Here is an 18,787-nt window from a genome sequence, read left to right as displayed (position 1 = left end):
ATTTATCTGGGTTTAAGCCCCATTGAATTTAGTGGGCCTTACCTCTGAGTAGGCATGTAAGCAGTTACAGTATCAATCAAAGATATCAAATGCCTAAACAATGAACCACAATACAAAATTATTCAACACAAAACCATTGATCAAGTTAAATTATAGTAGCACTGACAATTCTTGACTGTCGATGTTGTTGTTATGTACCTTCAATTCAATCACAACTTATGGTAACCCTATGAATCAGCAATCTCCAATAGCATCTGTTATAAACCACCCCGTTCAGATCTTGTAAGTTCAGGTCTGTGGCTTCCTTTATGGAATCAATCCATCTCTTGTTTGGTCTTCCTCTTTCTCTATTCCCTTCTGTTTTTCCCAGCATTATTGTCTTTTCTAGTGAATCATGTCTTCTCATGATGTGTCCAAAATATGATAACCTCAGTTTCATCATTTTAGCTTCTAGTGATAGTTCTGGTTTAATTTGTTCTAACATCCAATTATTTGTCTTTTTTGCGGTCCATGGTATTGGCAAAGCTCTCCTCCAACACATTTCAAATCGGCTGATTTTTCTCTTACCCACTTTTTTCACTGTCCAACTTTCACATCCATACACAGAGATTGGGAATACTATGGTCTGAATGATCCTGACTTTAGTGTTCAGTGATACATCTTTGCATTTGAGGACCTTTTATAGTTCTTTCACAGCTGCCCTACCCAGTCCCTAGTCTTCTTCTCATTTCTTGACTATTGTATCCATTTTGGTTAATGACTGTGCCAAAGTATTGATAATCCTTGACAAATTCAATGTCCTCATTGTCATCTTTAAAGTTACATAAGTCTTCTGTTGTCATTACTTTAGTCTTCTTCACGTTCAGCTGTAGTCCTGCTTTTGTGCTTTCCTCTTTAACTTTTGTCAGCCTTCGTTTCAAATCATTACTGGTTTCTGCTAGTAGTATGGTATCGTCTGCATATCTTAAATTATTGATATTTCTCCCTCCAGTTTTAACATCTCCTTCATCTTGGTCCAATCCCGCTTTCCGTGAGATATGTTCTGTGTATAGATTAAACAAATAGGGTGATAAAATACATCCCTGTCTCACACCCTTTCTAATTGGGAACCAATCAGTTTCTTCATATTCTGTCCTTACAGTAGCCTCTTGTCCAGAGTATAGGTTGCACATCAGGACAATCAGATGCTGTTGCACCCCCATTTCTTTTAAAGTATTCTATAGTTTTTCATGATCTACACAATCAATGGTTTTCCTGTAATCTATAAAGCACAGGGTGATTTTCTTCTGAAATTCCTTGGTCTGTTCCATTATCCAAAGTATGTTTGCGATATGATCTCTGGTACCTCTTCCCTTTCTAAATCCAGCTTGGACTTCTGGCATTTCTTGCTCCGAATATAGTAAGAGCCTTTGTTGTAGAATCTTGAGCATTACTTTACTTGCATGTGATATTAAGGCAATAGTTGGATAATTACTACATTCCCTGGGATCCCCTTTCTTTGGAATTGGGATGTATATTGAATGATTCCAGTCTATGGGCCATTGTTTAGTTTTCCATATTTGTTCACAAATGTTTGTCAAAATTTGGACAGATTCAGTCTCAGGAACTTGACTGTCAATACTATTATATTTTGAGTTAATGAATAACACTGTCTTGAGTAATTTGTATTATGGCCTATGTTATCCCTATTATTGGTTGGCAACAGTAGGAAACAAGGATACTAGACTAAATTGACTCTAGGCTTGATGCAGCAGGGCTCTTCCTCCTAAGGGTGAGATATATAGTTAGATATTGGCTGAGATATATAAAGGCTTCTCTGATGTCCGTATGTTTACCGGCTGTAGTAGTGATAGTTTAACTGGGGATTGCCTTAGATTCTCTTTTTGACCAAAATACATTTTCTCTAGTACCCACAGGTTTTCCCCCTCTTCTCAATCATTCCTATGAACCAGATTTCTTAGCAAAGACATTGATCTACAAATACCTTAATCTACCTTATCCAAAAGTAGTTGGCTGGTTTCTTCCTGTTGAAGCCCTAGAACAGGATAACCTTTGGCCCTCCAGATGTTGCTGAACTACAGCTACCATCAGCCCTAGAAAGCATGGCCAATGGCCAGGGATAATGGGAGTTGTAGTTCAGCAATATCCGGAGGACCAAAGGTTCCCCACCCCTTCTCTAGAAGAAATAATATAATATGGGCTCCTTGGACACTATGAGTATCTGAGTAATACTAAAGGAAAAGGTGGGCCAAATCCATGGTATACCTTTTGTGGATGGTACTGGTGGGTGAGTGTGTTGGCGAAATCATATTAATCAATGTGCCAATGGAGGTTTATATAATAGCCAATATATAACCTTTGATTTCATTTAGCAGTTTGCTGCCCCATTATATTCTTAACCTACTTTCTCATTTTACTGTTTTTCCACTTCCCTTGGAGTCACCACCTCAGTCAGTACCCCTTACCCTAAGATTTCCCCAGATGTCTGAATTTCGAAAGTCAGATTTTGCCAAAAGACTTAAGTGGTGCTTGTGATGTTCCTATATTAATGTATATATGGTAAGTGTTGGTTGTTTAGAAGATACATGGTAAGTGGAGTGAAAGAGGGGGAGTGAATGGGCAGTAGAATGCAAGATGATTGGCTGAGTGTTTAAAATGGCTGAATGTATAAAAGGAAGAGTGAGAGTGGAATCTGGGGGGGGAGAAGAGAACTGAGTGGGTTGCTTGGTGGGGTTTAGAGAGTTGTTTACCAGGAGGGAGGTGGAGTTCAGATTAGTATTGAGTAAAACCATATGCTTATGTGCCTTAAGAAGACATCTTGTTAATCTTGTTAGCTTTGTTATCTGTAATAAATACTTAATTTGGTTTACCAAAGGCCTGATCCTTGGCTGGGGTTTCACAGACCAGAAGGGAGGGTAAGGTAATGACCAAGGCTGAAGGGGAACTGTAACAAATGGTGGCAGCGGTGAAGAGACTAACAATACCAGTATTCAGAGTCTCTGGGAATACTAGTATTGGGACGTTACTGGTGGTTGCCTAGCAGGGGGATCTGTTGAGATCTGTGCTAGAGCGGGGAGAGAAACCATAAGAGAGAGCGGTCCGGACTGGTGGAGTCCCTGGTGGTGCCTAGTGACAGGCAGTAGCCACGCGCAGGTAGGAACCTGACAGGGAGAGCCAGGGAAGGACGTGTCACATGTGGTGGCAGTAGCGGTGGGATACAAACAACAGAGAATCCAGATACAAACCAAAGAGAGTCCCAAAGACACGTGGTGACAAAGGAGACTACGTCACAGGTGTTGGCTGTAGCAGTGAGATACGAATACTAGACAATCCCTAATAGTTGTGTGGCAAACAGAAATAACAAAACAAGATTACTTGTGAGAGTGACTGGCAAAGAGTGTGTGGCAAAGAGTGAGTGAACTCAAACACCATGGCTGAATACATAAAAATGAAAAGAGAGGAGCTGGTGGAGAAGTGCATAACATTCAATTTACCTCACGAGGGTAAAGGGGTAGATGAATTGAGGGTAGCACTTATAGGATTTGCAACTGCCCAGCAAAAACAACCTGTCAGGGAAGAGACCCCAGAAGGATATTTAAGCAATCCCGCTTATATAGAGTACTTGAGAGAGAAGTTAAGATGGGAGGCTGAGGAAAAAGACAAGCAGAGGGAGTTGGAAGCTGAGAGATTGAGGGTGGAAACTGAGAGAATGAGGATGGAGGCTGAGGAAAAAGACAAACGGCGGGTCTTTGAGGCTGAGGAAAAAGACAAACAGAGGGAGTTGGAAACTGAGAAGTTGAGAATGGGGTTTGAGGAGATGGAGAAGCAACGAGCAGTGGATGCCGAATTACAAGTAGAAAAGTTAAAATCTGAAAGAGAGAAGTTTCATTCTGATGAAACAAGAAAGGACAGAGATGGAGCAAAAATAAAAATTACTCCAAAGGACTTTGCTGTCTATGAGCCTGGTCAAGATCCTCAAATTTACCTCAGCACCTTTGAAAAAGCAGCTCAGTTGTGGGGGCTACCTGAAGATAAATACATGCAGTATTTATCAAACCTGATTAAAGGGGAATTGGCTGAGGTATACCAATATTTCGCCTCAGACAGGCCCATCACCTATGCTGAATTCAAAGAAGCAGTGTTTAAAAGATTCAGACTGGGGCCTGATTATTTTAGAAAGCTTTTCAGAAACTGCCAGATACAGACAGGAAGGTCTTTCGTGGAGCTGGGGGCAAAACTGATGGACATATTTGGGAAATGGCTGACAAGTGCAAAAGCTCAGTCTGTGGAGGAGGTGAAAAACCTCATGATATTGGATCAATTATACCATCAGTTACCACCAGAAATAAGGCTCCTGGTCAAAGACCGTTCCCCTACATCGGTGCAGGAGGCCGCAGAGATGGCGGATCACTTCGCCTCCAATAGAACTGGCTGGGTGGGGAAAACATCAAGAGATTTTAAACCCAGACCATATAACGCTGGCAGAAGGGATGTGGTACCACAGAGAGTGAGTCCTCCAGTAAAATCTGAAGGGCACAGGACACCCCAGAGTGGATCTGTGTACCCTAAAAGTGAGGAGAAATTATGCTACAAATGTGGTAGACCAGGGCACCTACGTTTTCAATGTGAGGTTGCCAACCCCAGTAGTAATCCTGCTCAGACAAGGACAGTGAAAACAGAGCCCAAGGCTTTAGAAACAGCGAAAAAGGTTCAGTTCTGCCAGATAAACTGGACAGAAGTAACAGACCTTGATTCAAGTCTGAGAGAGGAAGTGAGTGTACAAGGGGCAAATTATTGGGCATTGCTTGATACTGGTGCTGCTCAGACATTACTGAGGCCAGATTTAATAAAATCTGAGGTAATATTACCTCAGGAAACTGTGACTATCCAAGGAGTGAGGGGTCAACCAGAAAGTTTGCCTGTGGCCCTGGTGGATATGACTTGGAGAGGCCAAGAGGGCCGATATAAAGTAGGCATTAATGCCCAGCAACAAGAACCAGTAATACTGGGAAGGGATGTAATGGGCGCCCAAGGAAAGATCTATGTAGTGACCAGACAGCAAATTGGCAGAGAAAAAGAAGCCATATTAAGGGGGGCTGAAACAAACAGGGTGGAATCTGTTAACCAGCCTCAGGTCACCATAGCAACCACTAGCAGGCCTGCTGAAGGAGACAAACTGTATCAAGTGGTCTCTGATAATAAAGAAGCAGATCAGTTCAGGGAAGAGCTGCATAAAGATATAAGTTTGAAGCAGATAAAGGAACAAGCTCTGACCCAACAGATTCCTTTCACTGACAAACTGAGGAATCAAGTTGTGTGTGAGAATGGGATTTTATATAGACTGTGGATGCCTGCTGAGAGAAAGGATGAATGTGAACCAGTGAAACAAATGATGGAAGTAGTGAAAGAGAATCTCAGTCAAGCTCAGCAGAAGCAAAGTTACTGGTATGACAGAACAGCCAGGGAATGTGTGTATGATGTGGGAGATATGGTTATGGCGTTCATACCCAGGAAACATGACAAATTACAGGCTAACTGGGAAGGACCGTATACCATCAGAGAAAGGCTTGACACAGTGACGTATGTAATTACCACAGACCAATTAAACAAAAGCAAAGTGGTTCATGTAAATATGTTGAAGCCTTACCATACCAGGGATGCACAGGTGTTGCAAGTTACCTTATTCCCTGAGGGAAGTGGGCCTGAACTTCCAGATTTGGTACAGGAAAGCAAAGACAAAGGAGGGGTAGATCAAGTGGAATGGTCAGAGGAGGTGAAGGAGGAAGTAAAAGAAGAGATTCTGAGAGTTTTGAAAACCTATAGGAATCTCTTTAGCAACAAACCTGGCCGAACCAGTATAGTTATACATTCCATTGATACTGGAGATCATGCCCCAATCAGATCTGTTCCGTACCGTGTGAATGGGAAAGTTTTGAATGAGATCAAAAAGGAGGTGGAAGAGATGCTGGAATTAGGAGTGATCAGGGAATCCATCAGTCCCTGGGCCTCAAGTATTGTCCTGGTTCCGAAAAAAGATGGAACGACCAGGTTTTGCATTGATTATCGGCTAATCAATAAAATTATTGTCCCAGATGCGTATCCTATGCCTAGGGTAGACGCAATGTTAGAGTTATTGGGGGCAGCAACCATTATCTCTACACTAGATCTCTGTAAAGGATTTTGGCAAATGGAACTAGACGAGCAATCCAGAGCCAAAACTGCCTTCAGTACACCAGATGGGTTATATGAGTTTGTGACCTTACCCATGGGACTAAGGAACTCACGAAGTTCATTGCAGAGGCTAATCAATACTGTGTTGCGAGGCATGTCAGATTTTGCAGTGGCCTATATCGATGACGTGGCCATTTTTAGCAAGTCGGTGCCTGAGCATGTCCAACACCTGACAACAGTATTGGAGGCCTTAAGAAAAGCAGGCCTCACAATAAAAGCTAAGAAATGCCAGTTTGGACTAAAGGAAGTAATCTATTTAGGACATAAGGTGGGGAGTGGGAAAATCACCCCCTTATGGAGCAAGGTGGAGGCAATACAAGCGTGGCCGATCCCCTTAACCAAAAAACAAGTAAGGGCATTTCTGGGTGTGGCTGGATTTTATAGGAAGTTTGTGAGAAATTTTGGGGAAATAGCAACCCCCTTGCATGAATTAACAAAGAAGAAGTGTTCTGAGCGTGTGGTATGGACGGATGAATGTCAGAAGGCTTTTGATCTACTGAAGCAAGCCTTGTGCCAAGGACCTATATTAATAGCACCAGACTATGAGAAACCATTCATCGTGGCTACAGATGCGTCGGACCTGGCGCTGGGAGTCGTCTTGCTACAGGAGAGAGAAGGCACCAGACATCCAGTGGCGTACCTGAGTCGCAAGCTGACGCTGAGGGAGAAAAACTATTTGTCGGTCCAGAAGGAGTGCCTAGCGGTCGTGTGGGGACTGAACAAGTTGTGCCCATACGTGTGGGGACGAAGATTCACAGTGACTACGGATCATCGGGCCTTGTTATGGTTGCAGACTATGAAAAACCATAACACTATGCTGCAGAGGTGGTCCTGGGCCCTACAGGACTATCAGGTGGACTTCCAGTTCATCAAAGGCAAGGACAATGTACTGGCCGATGGACTTTCCAGGCAAGTGGCTGGGACTGCAGTGACGTGACCAGACAGAGGAACAAAGAAAGACATTTTCCCCATAGAGACTTTTATTTGTTAATGCGACGTATAAATCCTGGAACAGGAATAATACTCTGCTGTTGTTTAAGGGGGGGGAAATGTGATGTTCCTATATTAATGTATATATGGTAAGTGTTGGTTGTTTAGAAGATACATGGTAAGTGGAGTGAAAGAGGGGGAGTGAATGGGCAGTAGAATGCGAGATGATTGGCTGAGTGTTTAAAATGGCTGAATGTATAAAAGGAAGAGTGAGAGTGGAATCTGGGGGGGGGGGGAGAAGAGAACTGAGTGGGTTGTTTGGTGGGGTTTAGAGAGTTGTTTACCAGGAGGGAGGTGGAGTTCGGATTAGTATTGAGTAAAACCATATGCTTATGTGCCTTAAGAAGACATCTTGTTAATCTTGTTAGCTTTGTTATCTGTAATAAATACTTAATTTGGTTTACCAAAGGCCTGATCCTTGGCTGGGGTTTCACAGACCAGAAGGGAGGGTAAGGTAATGACCAAGGCTGAAGGGGAACTGTAACAAATGGTGGCAGCGGTGAAGAGACTAACAATACCAGTATTCAGAGTCTCTGGGAATACTAGTATTGGGACGTTACTGGTGGTTGCCTAGCAGGGGGATCTGTTGAGATCTGTGCTAGAGCGGGGAGAGAAACCATAAGAGAGAGCGGTCCGGACTGGTGGAGTCCCTGGTGGTGCCTAGTGACAGGCAGTAGCCACGCGCAGGTAGGAACCTGACAGGGAGAGCCAGGGAAGGACGCCTCACAGTGCTCAAGGGGAGTTAGATCAGGGAGAGGAGTCAGATAAGGACGAGGTCCCCGGGGATGTTGAAGGAAGGGGGAGTGCTGTCAGCCTGCAGACTTCTTTGGCCAGCCCTCCCATCGAGGCAGATTCCGCTTTGCGTCTGAGCTCTCCGCCTGAGCCATTGGGAAGCGACCCCTTGCATACGCCACCCCCACCACACAGGAATCCCCCCTGGCACTTCAAATGCTTCCCTGCCAACCAGTTTCCCGCTCCCTGAAGCCGAGCGATCACCTAGCGAAGCCCCGCTATCGGATGGGCTGTTGGAGATGGTGTGAGAAGAGGGACCTTCAGAAGGTGAAACTTCCGAGGAGCCGGCGTTTATGGGTGAAGACCTTCCCTACTTAAACAGGTGCCCACCCAGACTCTAGTGCTGAGTCAACTCTCCCCACACGCTGCAGAGACTGTTTAGGTAGCTTAGCTAGGGAAAGTAGTGAGCCAGAGTAGACAGGTTTATGAAGCGCACTGCTTTGGATGTAACCATCACCCTAATAAAACAAGAATTAAACCAAGCCTCGCCTCGGTGTCGTGTCTCGGGCTCTGGGCCGGACATTAAGAACCCATCATTGAAATAGATGATGACATGGTTGTGATCTTATGACTTAATTTATCCTGCTGTTGGATAGAAATGATATAAATGACTTCAAAGTGCGTAAAGATGATATTTTCTGTAGACCAGTTTCTGTTAGAAAAAAAGTAAACATCTAAAAATACTGAAAATCACCAGGCAAAAAAAAAGAAAGGTCAATACAAAGTTAATGGTGGGATGGAACGCTGGCAAGAAGGAAACAAAGAAGAGAAAGTAAACAGTATATTTGCACTTCAAACAGGCAATGGCAAATGGCCAATCATCAGCAAGCATCAATTCAATTCATTTCAGTAAGTTACCTGGCTGATAAGAGAGGTTACTGAATTGCAATTCCCTTGGGATTGCACAGTAAACCATGAGATTCTCAACTTCTCTTGTTTGTTTCGAACTTACACAAAATTCTTTTGAAAGAGATAGAGAAAATGACTTTTGCTACTAGCAAAACATGCTGGGCCCATCAGAACTCTGTTTTCTGCATAATAATGGTCCTGCCCATTTGGTAGGGGCGGATTTGCCTACACCCTATTTCTGGAAGGCTCAGGAAGGTTCCAAAGAATTATGTAATAGGTCAGGTGGGGTATTTTGACCATTGGGGTAAGGGTTTTGAGTGGCTATATATAGCCTGCTCCTCCTTAGGAACGTGCCTTTTTTGCCTTGCGACACGTTGGAAAAGGCTGCGGGACCGGCATAGACCTTGCTGCCTCGTGATTCTCCTTGTGATTGAGTTGTTGTTGATCATATTTGGTGACAATTTTATTGCTTTAATTTGTAACTCACTTAACTGTTTAGAAGTTTCTCCCAACGAGGGGGGGAATCCCCTCCTTCCCCTTTTAAACAACCCCCACCTTCCCTCTCCGTAAAATCTGTCCGTCCACTAGCGTTAGCAGGGGATTGAGGACAGAGTAGTATCCCTTGCTTCTGTGACCCCTGCTTTATTTAAAATAAATAAATAAATAAATAAATAAATAAATAAAAAATAAAAAATCCGTTCTGCTTACCGCATCGCAGTGCGGTGTGTGCCGAGTTAGTTTTTCTTCTGCACCTTGGCATCGTGGGCCTGCCGCGCCTAATCACGGAGGTTTGAGTTTGCTGTGCTCCGAACGAGCGGCGGGCGCGGGCGGCTTTCTGGCATTGCGTGCCGCCGATAAAGTCGCCGCGTAGGGCCTGCTTCCGGTACAGTTGCCGGAGTCCGTCGCCTCTGCGTCTTTTACCCGCTTCTTCGGGGGTTCAACGTTGTGGTGAAGCTAATAAGGCATATTAAAGCACCCCCCTTAGCTTTTCTCCCGCGTATCAGCTGGGCGGCTGGATCAGCTGTGAGGCGGCGCGGGAGGCTTTTTTCCTTAGCTTGCCTCCAGCCGTTTGTTGTTCTATTTGAATTTCCCGCTTCTGAGTTGTTCCACTGTTTCTCTGTTGTTCCTAGTTAACTTTACAATACCCCCCCTCTTGTTTTATTCAATTTTGTAATTGTTTTAGATTGAGTATTGGGTTTTGGGTTAATTATAAATAAATATTTAAATTCATTTTTATTATTTGTGTGATATAGATAATTAATTATAATTAAATAAGTCATTTGTACAATAATAATAATAATAAATAAATAAATAAAATAATAATAAAAAAATAAAAAATAAAAAAATAAAAATAAAATAAAATAATTTTTTTTCTGTTGTTTAATCACGATTTACTTCATTGACCTTTTGTTTGTGTGCAATTGCTTTGCTCACAGTTGAGTTGGTGGTCAAAATTAGTATTGATTGAATTCATTGGGAAGTTGGTTACACCGTACATTGTTTTAATTGCTATTGTTATTGTTGTACTTATCGCAAGCTTCATAAGCAATCATCATGCCTCCAAAGAAGGCTCAACAAAAGAGAGGGGTTCGTGTGGTTAAGCAGGCGGTTAAGCGCCCCCCCTTCACGACAAGAGTGCCTCTCCTCAGATGATGAAGACGATATGGGGACAATTCGTGCTCTGGTTGCAAGGGTGGAGGCCCTTGAGAGAGAAAGCAGGCGTCCTTTTGAACCAGGGGCTGGGCCTAGTACCTCCCCTTCAGGTAAGAAGTCTGCCCGTTTGGCTGCTAAAGTGACTAAATCTGGAATTATTTCTGATTTGGTCGCCAGAATTGGTACCCTGGAGGCGGCAGCGCCCAGAGATGACGCCAACATTCCTTCAGTGCGAGACGGTACATCTGGGGCTCCTTCAGCACTCATCTCTTCTCACATTCCGGTCTGTGCTGGTGCTGGTATTTCCTCAGGAGCAATTTCATCAGGTCCAACCAAATATACCGGTTCCTCCTCCTGTTATTCCGGCGGTTGCTACACCGACAGTGGTTGCGTCGCCAGCTGCAGTTACGGGTGAGTTGGGTGTACCTTTGCATTCTACTGCTGCGCAGGTTCAACGGTTGCAACAGTATCCTGCAGCTACTACAGCGCTTGGTAGTGCACAGCATTCCCTAGTTTATATGGGCGGTGTTTTAGTTCCTCAGCAACCCGTGCTTCCTTGGCCAACTGCCGCGGTAACTCCCTGGCAACCGTCTGTGGCTTCCGTTGGGGCCTTGGCTGCTCCGCTGCCTCTCCCCTCTGGTATTTATCCACAGGGTGATGCTTCTCTGCCTTTGGGCGATCACCTGCTGTCTGCAACTTAGGAAAAGATTTGGCGTGGTGAATATATAGATATATTCACACTCCTTTTTTCGGGAATCTGAAACGAAACCCAAGGAAGGTTCTGACTTTACAGAGCGGGAGATAGCGATCAAAAAGAAGGTGGATCGCATATGGCTTGATTGGCTTATTGCATTCACTGTGTATATGGGTGTGATGACTCAGGTTTATCCATCCAGGGCCATGTCTCTGATTAAATATCAGGACATAATCCATAGAGCCTTTAGGGAATTCTCGGGGACCGCTTGGTTGCAGTACTATGAGAATTTTAGGCAAAGGGCGGCTTTGGACCCCACGCTTCATTGGGATATCGAACATCCTGGGCTTTGGCTGCGTTCCATGACTGCAGCCAGACCAGCATTGGGAGATAGAGCCGATAGTGGGCATCTTTTAGTCAGTGCCCAGACTTCAGCCACCGGTGCCACCTGGGGCTGGCAGCGGGTTCAACCCCCTCAAGTCTGTTGGGCCTTCAACAGTTCTGGACGCTGTTACAGGTGCCCGTGTCAGTTTAGGCACGCATGAGGAATCTGCGGGGGCTCTCACTCGAGTTCCATTTGCCAGCGAGCCCATTCATCTCACAGGGGTTCAGGGGATCAACAACCTAAACGTGGATCTGGCAACAGCGGCGGTACATCGCAAGGCCACTAGCCCTATTAGGATTTCTGGTCCTTTTATTAATCCTCCCTTATCAAATTTGAGGATTTCTCCTATTGGCATAGTTCCCAAGAAACAGCCTGGCGAATATCGCCTTATTCATAATCTGTCTTTTCCTAAAGGCGTCTCTGTTAATGATGGCATTTCATCATTATATACGTCCGTTCGCTATACTTCCTTTGATGAGGCCATTAAGGTTGTGAGGAAAGCTGGGAAGGGTGCTTTGATGGCAAAGTGTGACATTAAGTCTGCATTTCGTTTGCTCCCAGTGCATCCGGGAGATGTTGATTTATTAGGTTTTCGTTTTCAGGGCCAATATTATGTAGATAGGGCAATGCCGATGGGATGCTCCGTGTCCTGCGCGGCATTTGAAACTTTTAGCACATTTCTGGAGTGGGCTTTAAGGACAAGGGCAGGTTCTTTCTTGTCTGCCCACTATTTGGATAATTTTTTATTTATTGGCCTTGCAGGCACTACTCATTGTTTGCAGTTGTTGCGAACTTTTGAGGAGTTAACTACAGAATTGGGTGTCCCGTTAGCTCCTGAAAAATCAGAGGGCCCTGCCACTTCCCTTTCATATTTGGGAATTATTTTGGATACGCAGTCCCAGTCTTCTCGTCTGCCTCCTGATAAGTTGTTAATATTGAGGCAGAGGCTGAGTGCAGTTTTAACTTTGAAATAGGTCACACTGGCTCAGTTGCAAGAGCTGCTAGGGCACTTAGTTTTTGCTTCTAAAGTTATTTCGCCAGGTAAGACATTCCTTCGTCATCTCTGTGATGCTATGAAGGGAGTTCGTTCTCGTTCCCATTTTATTAGAGTCACGTTGGGGATGAGGGAGGATTTTAAAATGTGGCTTACTTTCTTGAATAATTACAATGGCCTCTCTTTTTGGCGTGAGGATCTATTACTGGAAGCTGAGCTACAAGTACATTCCGATGCCGCTGGGGGCATTGGTTTTGGAGTAATTTTTAGGTCTCAGTGGTGCGCTGAGAGATGGCCTGCGGATTGGTTAGCTTCTGGGATTACTTCAAACATGACCTTTTTGGAATTCTTCCCCATTGTGGTGGCGGTTTATATTTGGCCTGTTGCATTCCAAAATCGCACTGTGCGTTTTTGGTGCGATAATCTGTCTACAGTGTGTGTGGTCAATACCCAGACTTCTAAATCGCCTCAGGTGATGCGCTTGGTGCGGGCATTTGTATTACAATGTTTGCGATTTAATATATTATTTGTGGCTCGCCACGTTCCAGGATTACAGAATTGCGTTGCTGATGCTCTCTCACGCTTACAGATGGCACGTTTCCGGGAATTCGCGCCAGGAGCGGCCCAGGATTCGGTCCCTATCCCTTTCTTCCTGTGGAGCCTTGGGAATTAGAAGTTGGGGACGTCATAATTTCTGCGCTTGCTCCCAGCACTCAGAGAGCATATCAGCGGGCTCTTGCAACATTCCAGGCTTTTCGTGCCAGTGGTGCTTTACCTTCTGAGTGGCTTGTTCCTGTATCACATTTGCTGCAGTTTATGTTGTATTTAAAAGGGCAAAACAATTCCGTTTCTACCATCGCCGGACACCTCTCTGTGCTAGCCTTTATTTCCAAGGCAAGAGGATTGCAGGATCATTCTGTAGATTTTAGGGTCAGAAAGGTCCTTCAGGGTTGGTCGCGTTCCGCTCACAGGCCCGCTGACCGAAGGAGGCCAATCACGCCCGATGTACTCCTTCAGATCCTGCCTTTATTTAGGTCTCTGTGCTCATCTCTGTATGAGACGCACCTGTTCGCCGCAGTAACTCTGACGATGTTCTATGGTGCTTTTCGCCCTAGCGAAGTATTGGCTTCCTCAAAGCGCGATGTGTCCTATAGAGCCTTCTGCTTTGGCGATTGCACGGTCGGTGCTGATATAGTGAGGCATTCCCTTTGAGTCTCTAAGACTGACCAAAAGGGCCGTGGCTGTATTATTTCATTGAATATTTGCCAGGTCCCGGAATTGTGCCCAGTGGCTGCAGTGCGTTTATTTCTATCAATGAGGCCAGCTGGCCAGCGTTACCTCTTTGTACATGCGGATGGTTCTGCCCTGACTCAATTTCAATTTTGGGCCGTTGTTCGGCGGGCCTTGTTGGCCAGTGGTTGCGATGCTGGAGTCTATGGGCTGCATTCTTTTTGGATTGGGGCGGCTACGGCCGCCGCCCTCGTAGGCATGAGCGTTCAGGACATTCAGGCGATTGGAAGGTGGCGTTCTTCCGCTTTCAAGTCTTATATCAGGTATTGATTCTGATGTGTTGTTCTTTCTTTTCTTAGGTGTGCTGGTCGTCCTGTGTGGCCACTCAATTTTATTTTCAGCCCATCGGAGAGCCTTCTCTACGCTTGCCGGGACACAGCTGCAGCTTTCCGCTAGAGCAACGGTTGGCTGGGAGGCTCAGAGAGGCATGCTTTGGGATGCGCTCATGCCTTTGGTGTGTTGGCTTATGGCATCGCCTAACCGGCCACATATGTTGGTGGTTCATTTAGGGGAAAATGACATGGTGCAGCGGCCAGGTATGGACCTGCTGCTGAAGATCACCCGCGATTTTAAGGCTATCATCCAGTCATTCCCGGACCTTGCTATAGTGTGGTCCGACATGCTGGCGCGATGTGTTTGGAGGGGTGCACTGCACCCCAACAGGATCGACAGATCCAGAAAGTGGGTGAATAGGAAAGTTAGGAATTTAGTTTTGTCATTGAGTGGGGCATATATTCCACTTGACAGGATCCGTTTTCATGCTCCATATCTGTTTCGAGATGATGGTGTCCATCTTTCGGATATTGGGTGTGATCTGCTATTGGAGGATTATAGGTTGGGTTTCGGGGCTTTGTTTTCATTGGGTTGAGGGGACCAAGCTTCAGCTGATCCCCTCTTGTGGCGTTGGATTCGGGCAGGTGAGGTAATTGGGGTTAAAAATTGAGGTGGATGAGGCATTTTGGTAAAGGGCACCCCCTGGTGAAACATCAAGGTGTAATGTCTGGTGTGGATCTGGGGGGTGTCCACGTGGGACCGGCTTGCGCATCATGGTGAACGCTTGTACGGTGGGGCCAGGATGCGGAGGTTGGAACCACAAACCTGACTCCGATTGCAAGGAGGGAGAAGTTTTCCCACATCCTTGTCTGGGGAGTTGCAGTACGATGTGAGTGACTTCCCTCCTGGTTTGGAGGGTCTAGACCCTCATAGATAGGTTGAGCCTCACCTGCCCGAAGGATTTGAGATTCATTAATTGGCGGATTGGAATTTGATTGATTATGTGTTATATTTTAATAAATATAACATTTCAACCATACATGTGTCACGAGTCTTCCTTGGTGTGTTGGCAATAGAACATTGCCTATAGGGGGGAAAACTGGAGTGCTGAAATGTTTAAAATATCAGCAGCAGTCAGTGGTCACAGGGATGTAGATTGAAATTGACTTGAAAATAAAACACAATTTGTAATTTTTATGGAAATATGTGTCATAATTTTATTTTCTCCCAACATTTTAACCATTTTTGGGAATTTTAATAATTTATAACATCTCTTGTGAGCCAGCAGTTTAATATTATTTATTGGAGTTGCTTAGTCTGGTAGAGGCTTTATGCTTTTGGATTTATGCTTTTGCTTGAAGATGGGAATTTTGTAAGGTTATTTTAAAATTATTATGGTGTTCTCATACATTGCATTTGTTATGTTGGATGTTCTCATCTGTTTTAATTGCAGTTCTCTAAAATCATGTGTGTTGGAGATATATCGTATATTCTTGAGGTCAGAATTTAAATCTCTAGGTGGTTATTATAGAACTGCTTCCTGTTGGGAGCTAACATGAACAAAGATTGGGGTCAATTTGTTTCACTTTAATCCTGTGGTGGCTGGTCCATGAGGGCGAATGGGGCACTATTCTACCAATCTCAGTCTGCCCTCAGTAAGCCCCCACCTACTGCCTTCTTACTTACAACCAGTTCATGGGGTGGCACTGGCTGGCAGCTTCCTCCTCATTAATCTCAGTGTTGCCTTTGTGGAAGTCAACAGCAAAGAGGATGGGGGCAAAACAGAATTGATTGTCTCTGCCTGTCATTAACTTCAGCTCCACCTACTGATGGCTTCCCTGCCTTCTGCCCTACCAGTCCCAAGGGGGACCAGTCACCACTGCCTTAACCCCCAAAGCTCAAACAAATGGTAGCTGCTAACCCCAAAATCACAGCATATGGACCTACAGTTCCATACAAGATACATGAAAGTTGACGCTCTTTGTCTCCATTGAGAACATTGGAAAGTAACCTCTTATTTTCCAGCCATGATGTAAACACTTCACTCATTCTTCAGGCTAAACTTTTATGTATACACTTTTTATTAAAATCTCCAATAAGTATGTTAATGTCTTAGTGAATATAATTTCAAAGACAGGCACTTCACGCTCGTCTTTTATTTTTGTATTTTGGCATTTCTTCAGCATACTTTTTATGAGGTTTCCATTTTAGCCAGTGACGGAAACAGCAGTTACAGCATGTCGACTACATTCTAAGCATTTTTGTATTTGTCAATCATACACACTTATTAATTTTTTCTCTTCAATTAATTCTAATCCATTATATCAGCTGTTAACCCCAGTTGTTGGCAATCCTCCCTGCCCATTGGCTATGCTGGCTGGGGCTGAGGGGATCTGGAGTTTAACAGCCTCTGGAGGGCCACAGGTTCCACATTCTGGCTTTCTATAGAGGAACTTAGTTATGCTCTTATGGAAAGGCACAGATTACAAGAAGTGACATTTTGACAAAGTGAAGGGTTTCATATCTAGGATTTTTGCACTGCTTTACAATACCCTTATGCAGATAACAAAAATCTGCATACAATCAACACGTGTCTGCATTAGTGGGATTGTGCTCACTGGCCTCACTCCCTAACCATTGCAAGTTAATGAGCTCTTTAAAAAGGTTGCATGTGCATGAGTTCTACATATCCAACTGTCTCCATGTGATCTGTGCTTTGCATTTTGCAGGGTATAGCTCACATGGATAGCATATATTCATATACAACTTGAGCGAGTAAGAACAAAGGGTTCACCCTGAAGCATTGCAGAAGGGAGGTAGGAATGCAAGCCACATATAGGAGGGTATTTCAGCTAAGTTCTAATTTTCATGGAACTTCAAGCCTTCTTTCTGAGGAAATTTTAATGGTGTGAACTTTGCACACATGCCCACCTGCAGACTCCTTCATACAAATAACTCAACACAGTTCAAGCAGCCACGCATACAGGAGGGTATATGTATGATTCCTGCTGTAGCCACAAATAAAGTGTGTGCTCCTAAAATGTCCTTTTGTCATTAACACTGTTGCTTGTTGAAAATCAGTCTCTCAGAGAGTCGTACCATAAAAAGAGAATGAAAATTACCCAAGTCCAGTCCCTTATCTGAAAAGTAGGGTCACCCTTATATGGGCTCCCCCCAAATTTACCTAATTCAGGCATCAGTGGACCATACGCCAAAGCTCCTGAAGCACATGTCGTTTCAGATGATTCGCACATCTCTTTAGCATGCAAAGGGTTAGGAACAGTGAGTGGTTTTTACAAATGGACATTAATCCATCTGGACATCTTTCATGTGAGTTAGATCACTTAAATCAATGAAATGGAGGGAACAGGCAAATTCTTTAACTGTGCTTCTACAAAGTTATACTATTGAGGATTCTACAGAAGCAACGACCTTGAAAACATCATGAAAGCAGTTCTTCCAAGGTCACTCACTTTCTAGGTTCACACTGTGAATAAAGCTCCATAACGAAGCCCAATTTCCTTTATATTTAGTTAATGTACACAGTAGGAACTATGTTTTGATGGATTTCCAGAGGAAAAGTTTCACAGAGGTATTTCTCACATCACATTTGTAAGACAGAGCTGCATTCTACGTAGTCTCTGTATGTTACAATATCTAATCTTATGAGGACACAGAAATCAGGCAATTCTTTTACATTTTTGCTTTAAGTAAAGGCTATTTGGCCATTACGTCATCGGTATGCTCCATTTCACTCCATTTTACACATCACATGAAAACCTTTGGATGCTTGTAATAGAGCATGCTGAAGTGCCCCTCTGGTTAACCTAAGAATCCTGTCTGCAGTCCTCATTGCTCATCAGTCTGTATTGGGGCAATTCATACTAACAGAACAGGTAAGTTCTGCTCTGGCTACACAAAAAAAGATACCTGCTCTTCTGTTTTCCAAACAACTTTGTCCATGTTTATGTCTGCTTTCTAGCACAGGGATCAAATGTTTGTCCTGATATATGACAGTGGTTCACAGTATGCTCCATTGATCTTTCAAAGGGAGGGGAGGTAAAAAATATTCACCATCCCTCTTCCTTTCTTATCTGGTGCCCTCCTGAAGTTGTTCGAGTCAGTTTCCCATCAGTCCCAGCCAACACGACCAATAGTCAGAGATGTCGGGAGTTGTAGTCCAAAATATCTGGAGAGCATCAGGTTTTGAACCCTAATTGTAACATGTGGGTGGAAGTGGGAGGGAAAGGAGGAGACACAGGCAGGCACATGGTTGGGGGGCAGAAGGAGACCGCTAGTCCACCCCTGCATCTGACATGGTGGAAGTACAGGGAGTTTCCAGATCAGGTGGTACAGCTTTCTGGAAGGTAGAAGTCTTAGCTCTTCCTCTTTCAGAAATGGAGTGCTGCTTGTGGTTCCAGAAAATTAAAAAAGCAAGCGGACAAATAAATGTTCCTCAGACAGGAGATGTTACTATAGAGACAGCACCTGCTGCTGTCTTGCCTACTCCCTTCTCTCCTCAAGTGGGAGGAACTCCCAGAAGTTCAGCCAAGCAGAAGCTACTAACATGACACCAAACAGTTTTTCAAATGTGTTGGATCCCAAGGAATTCACCAGAAGGAGGTACATCTCCTTC

This window comes from Rhineura floridana, chromosome 1, assembly GCF_030035675.1.
Source record: "Rhineura floridana isolate rRhiFlo1 chromosome 1, rRhiFlo1.hap2, whole genome shotgun sequence".
In the NCBI taxonomy this organism is placed as follows: Eukaryota; Metazoa; Chordata; class Lepidosauria; order Squamata; family Rhineuridae; genus Rhineura; species Rhineura floridana.
The sequence above is the reverse complement of the archived record's forward strand: the minus strand, read 5'-3'. Positions refer to the sequence as shown.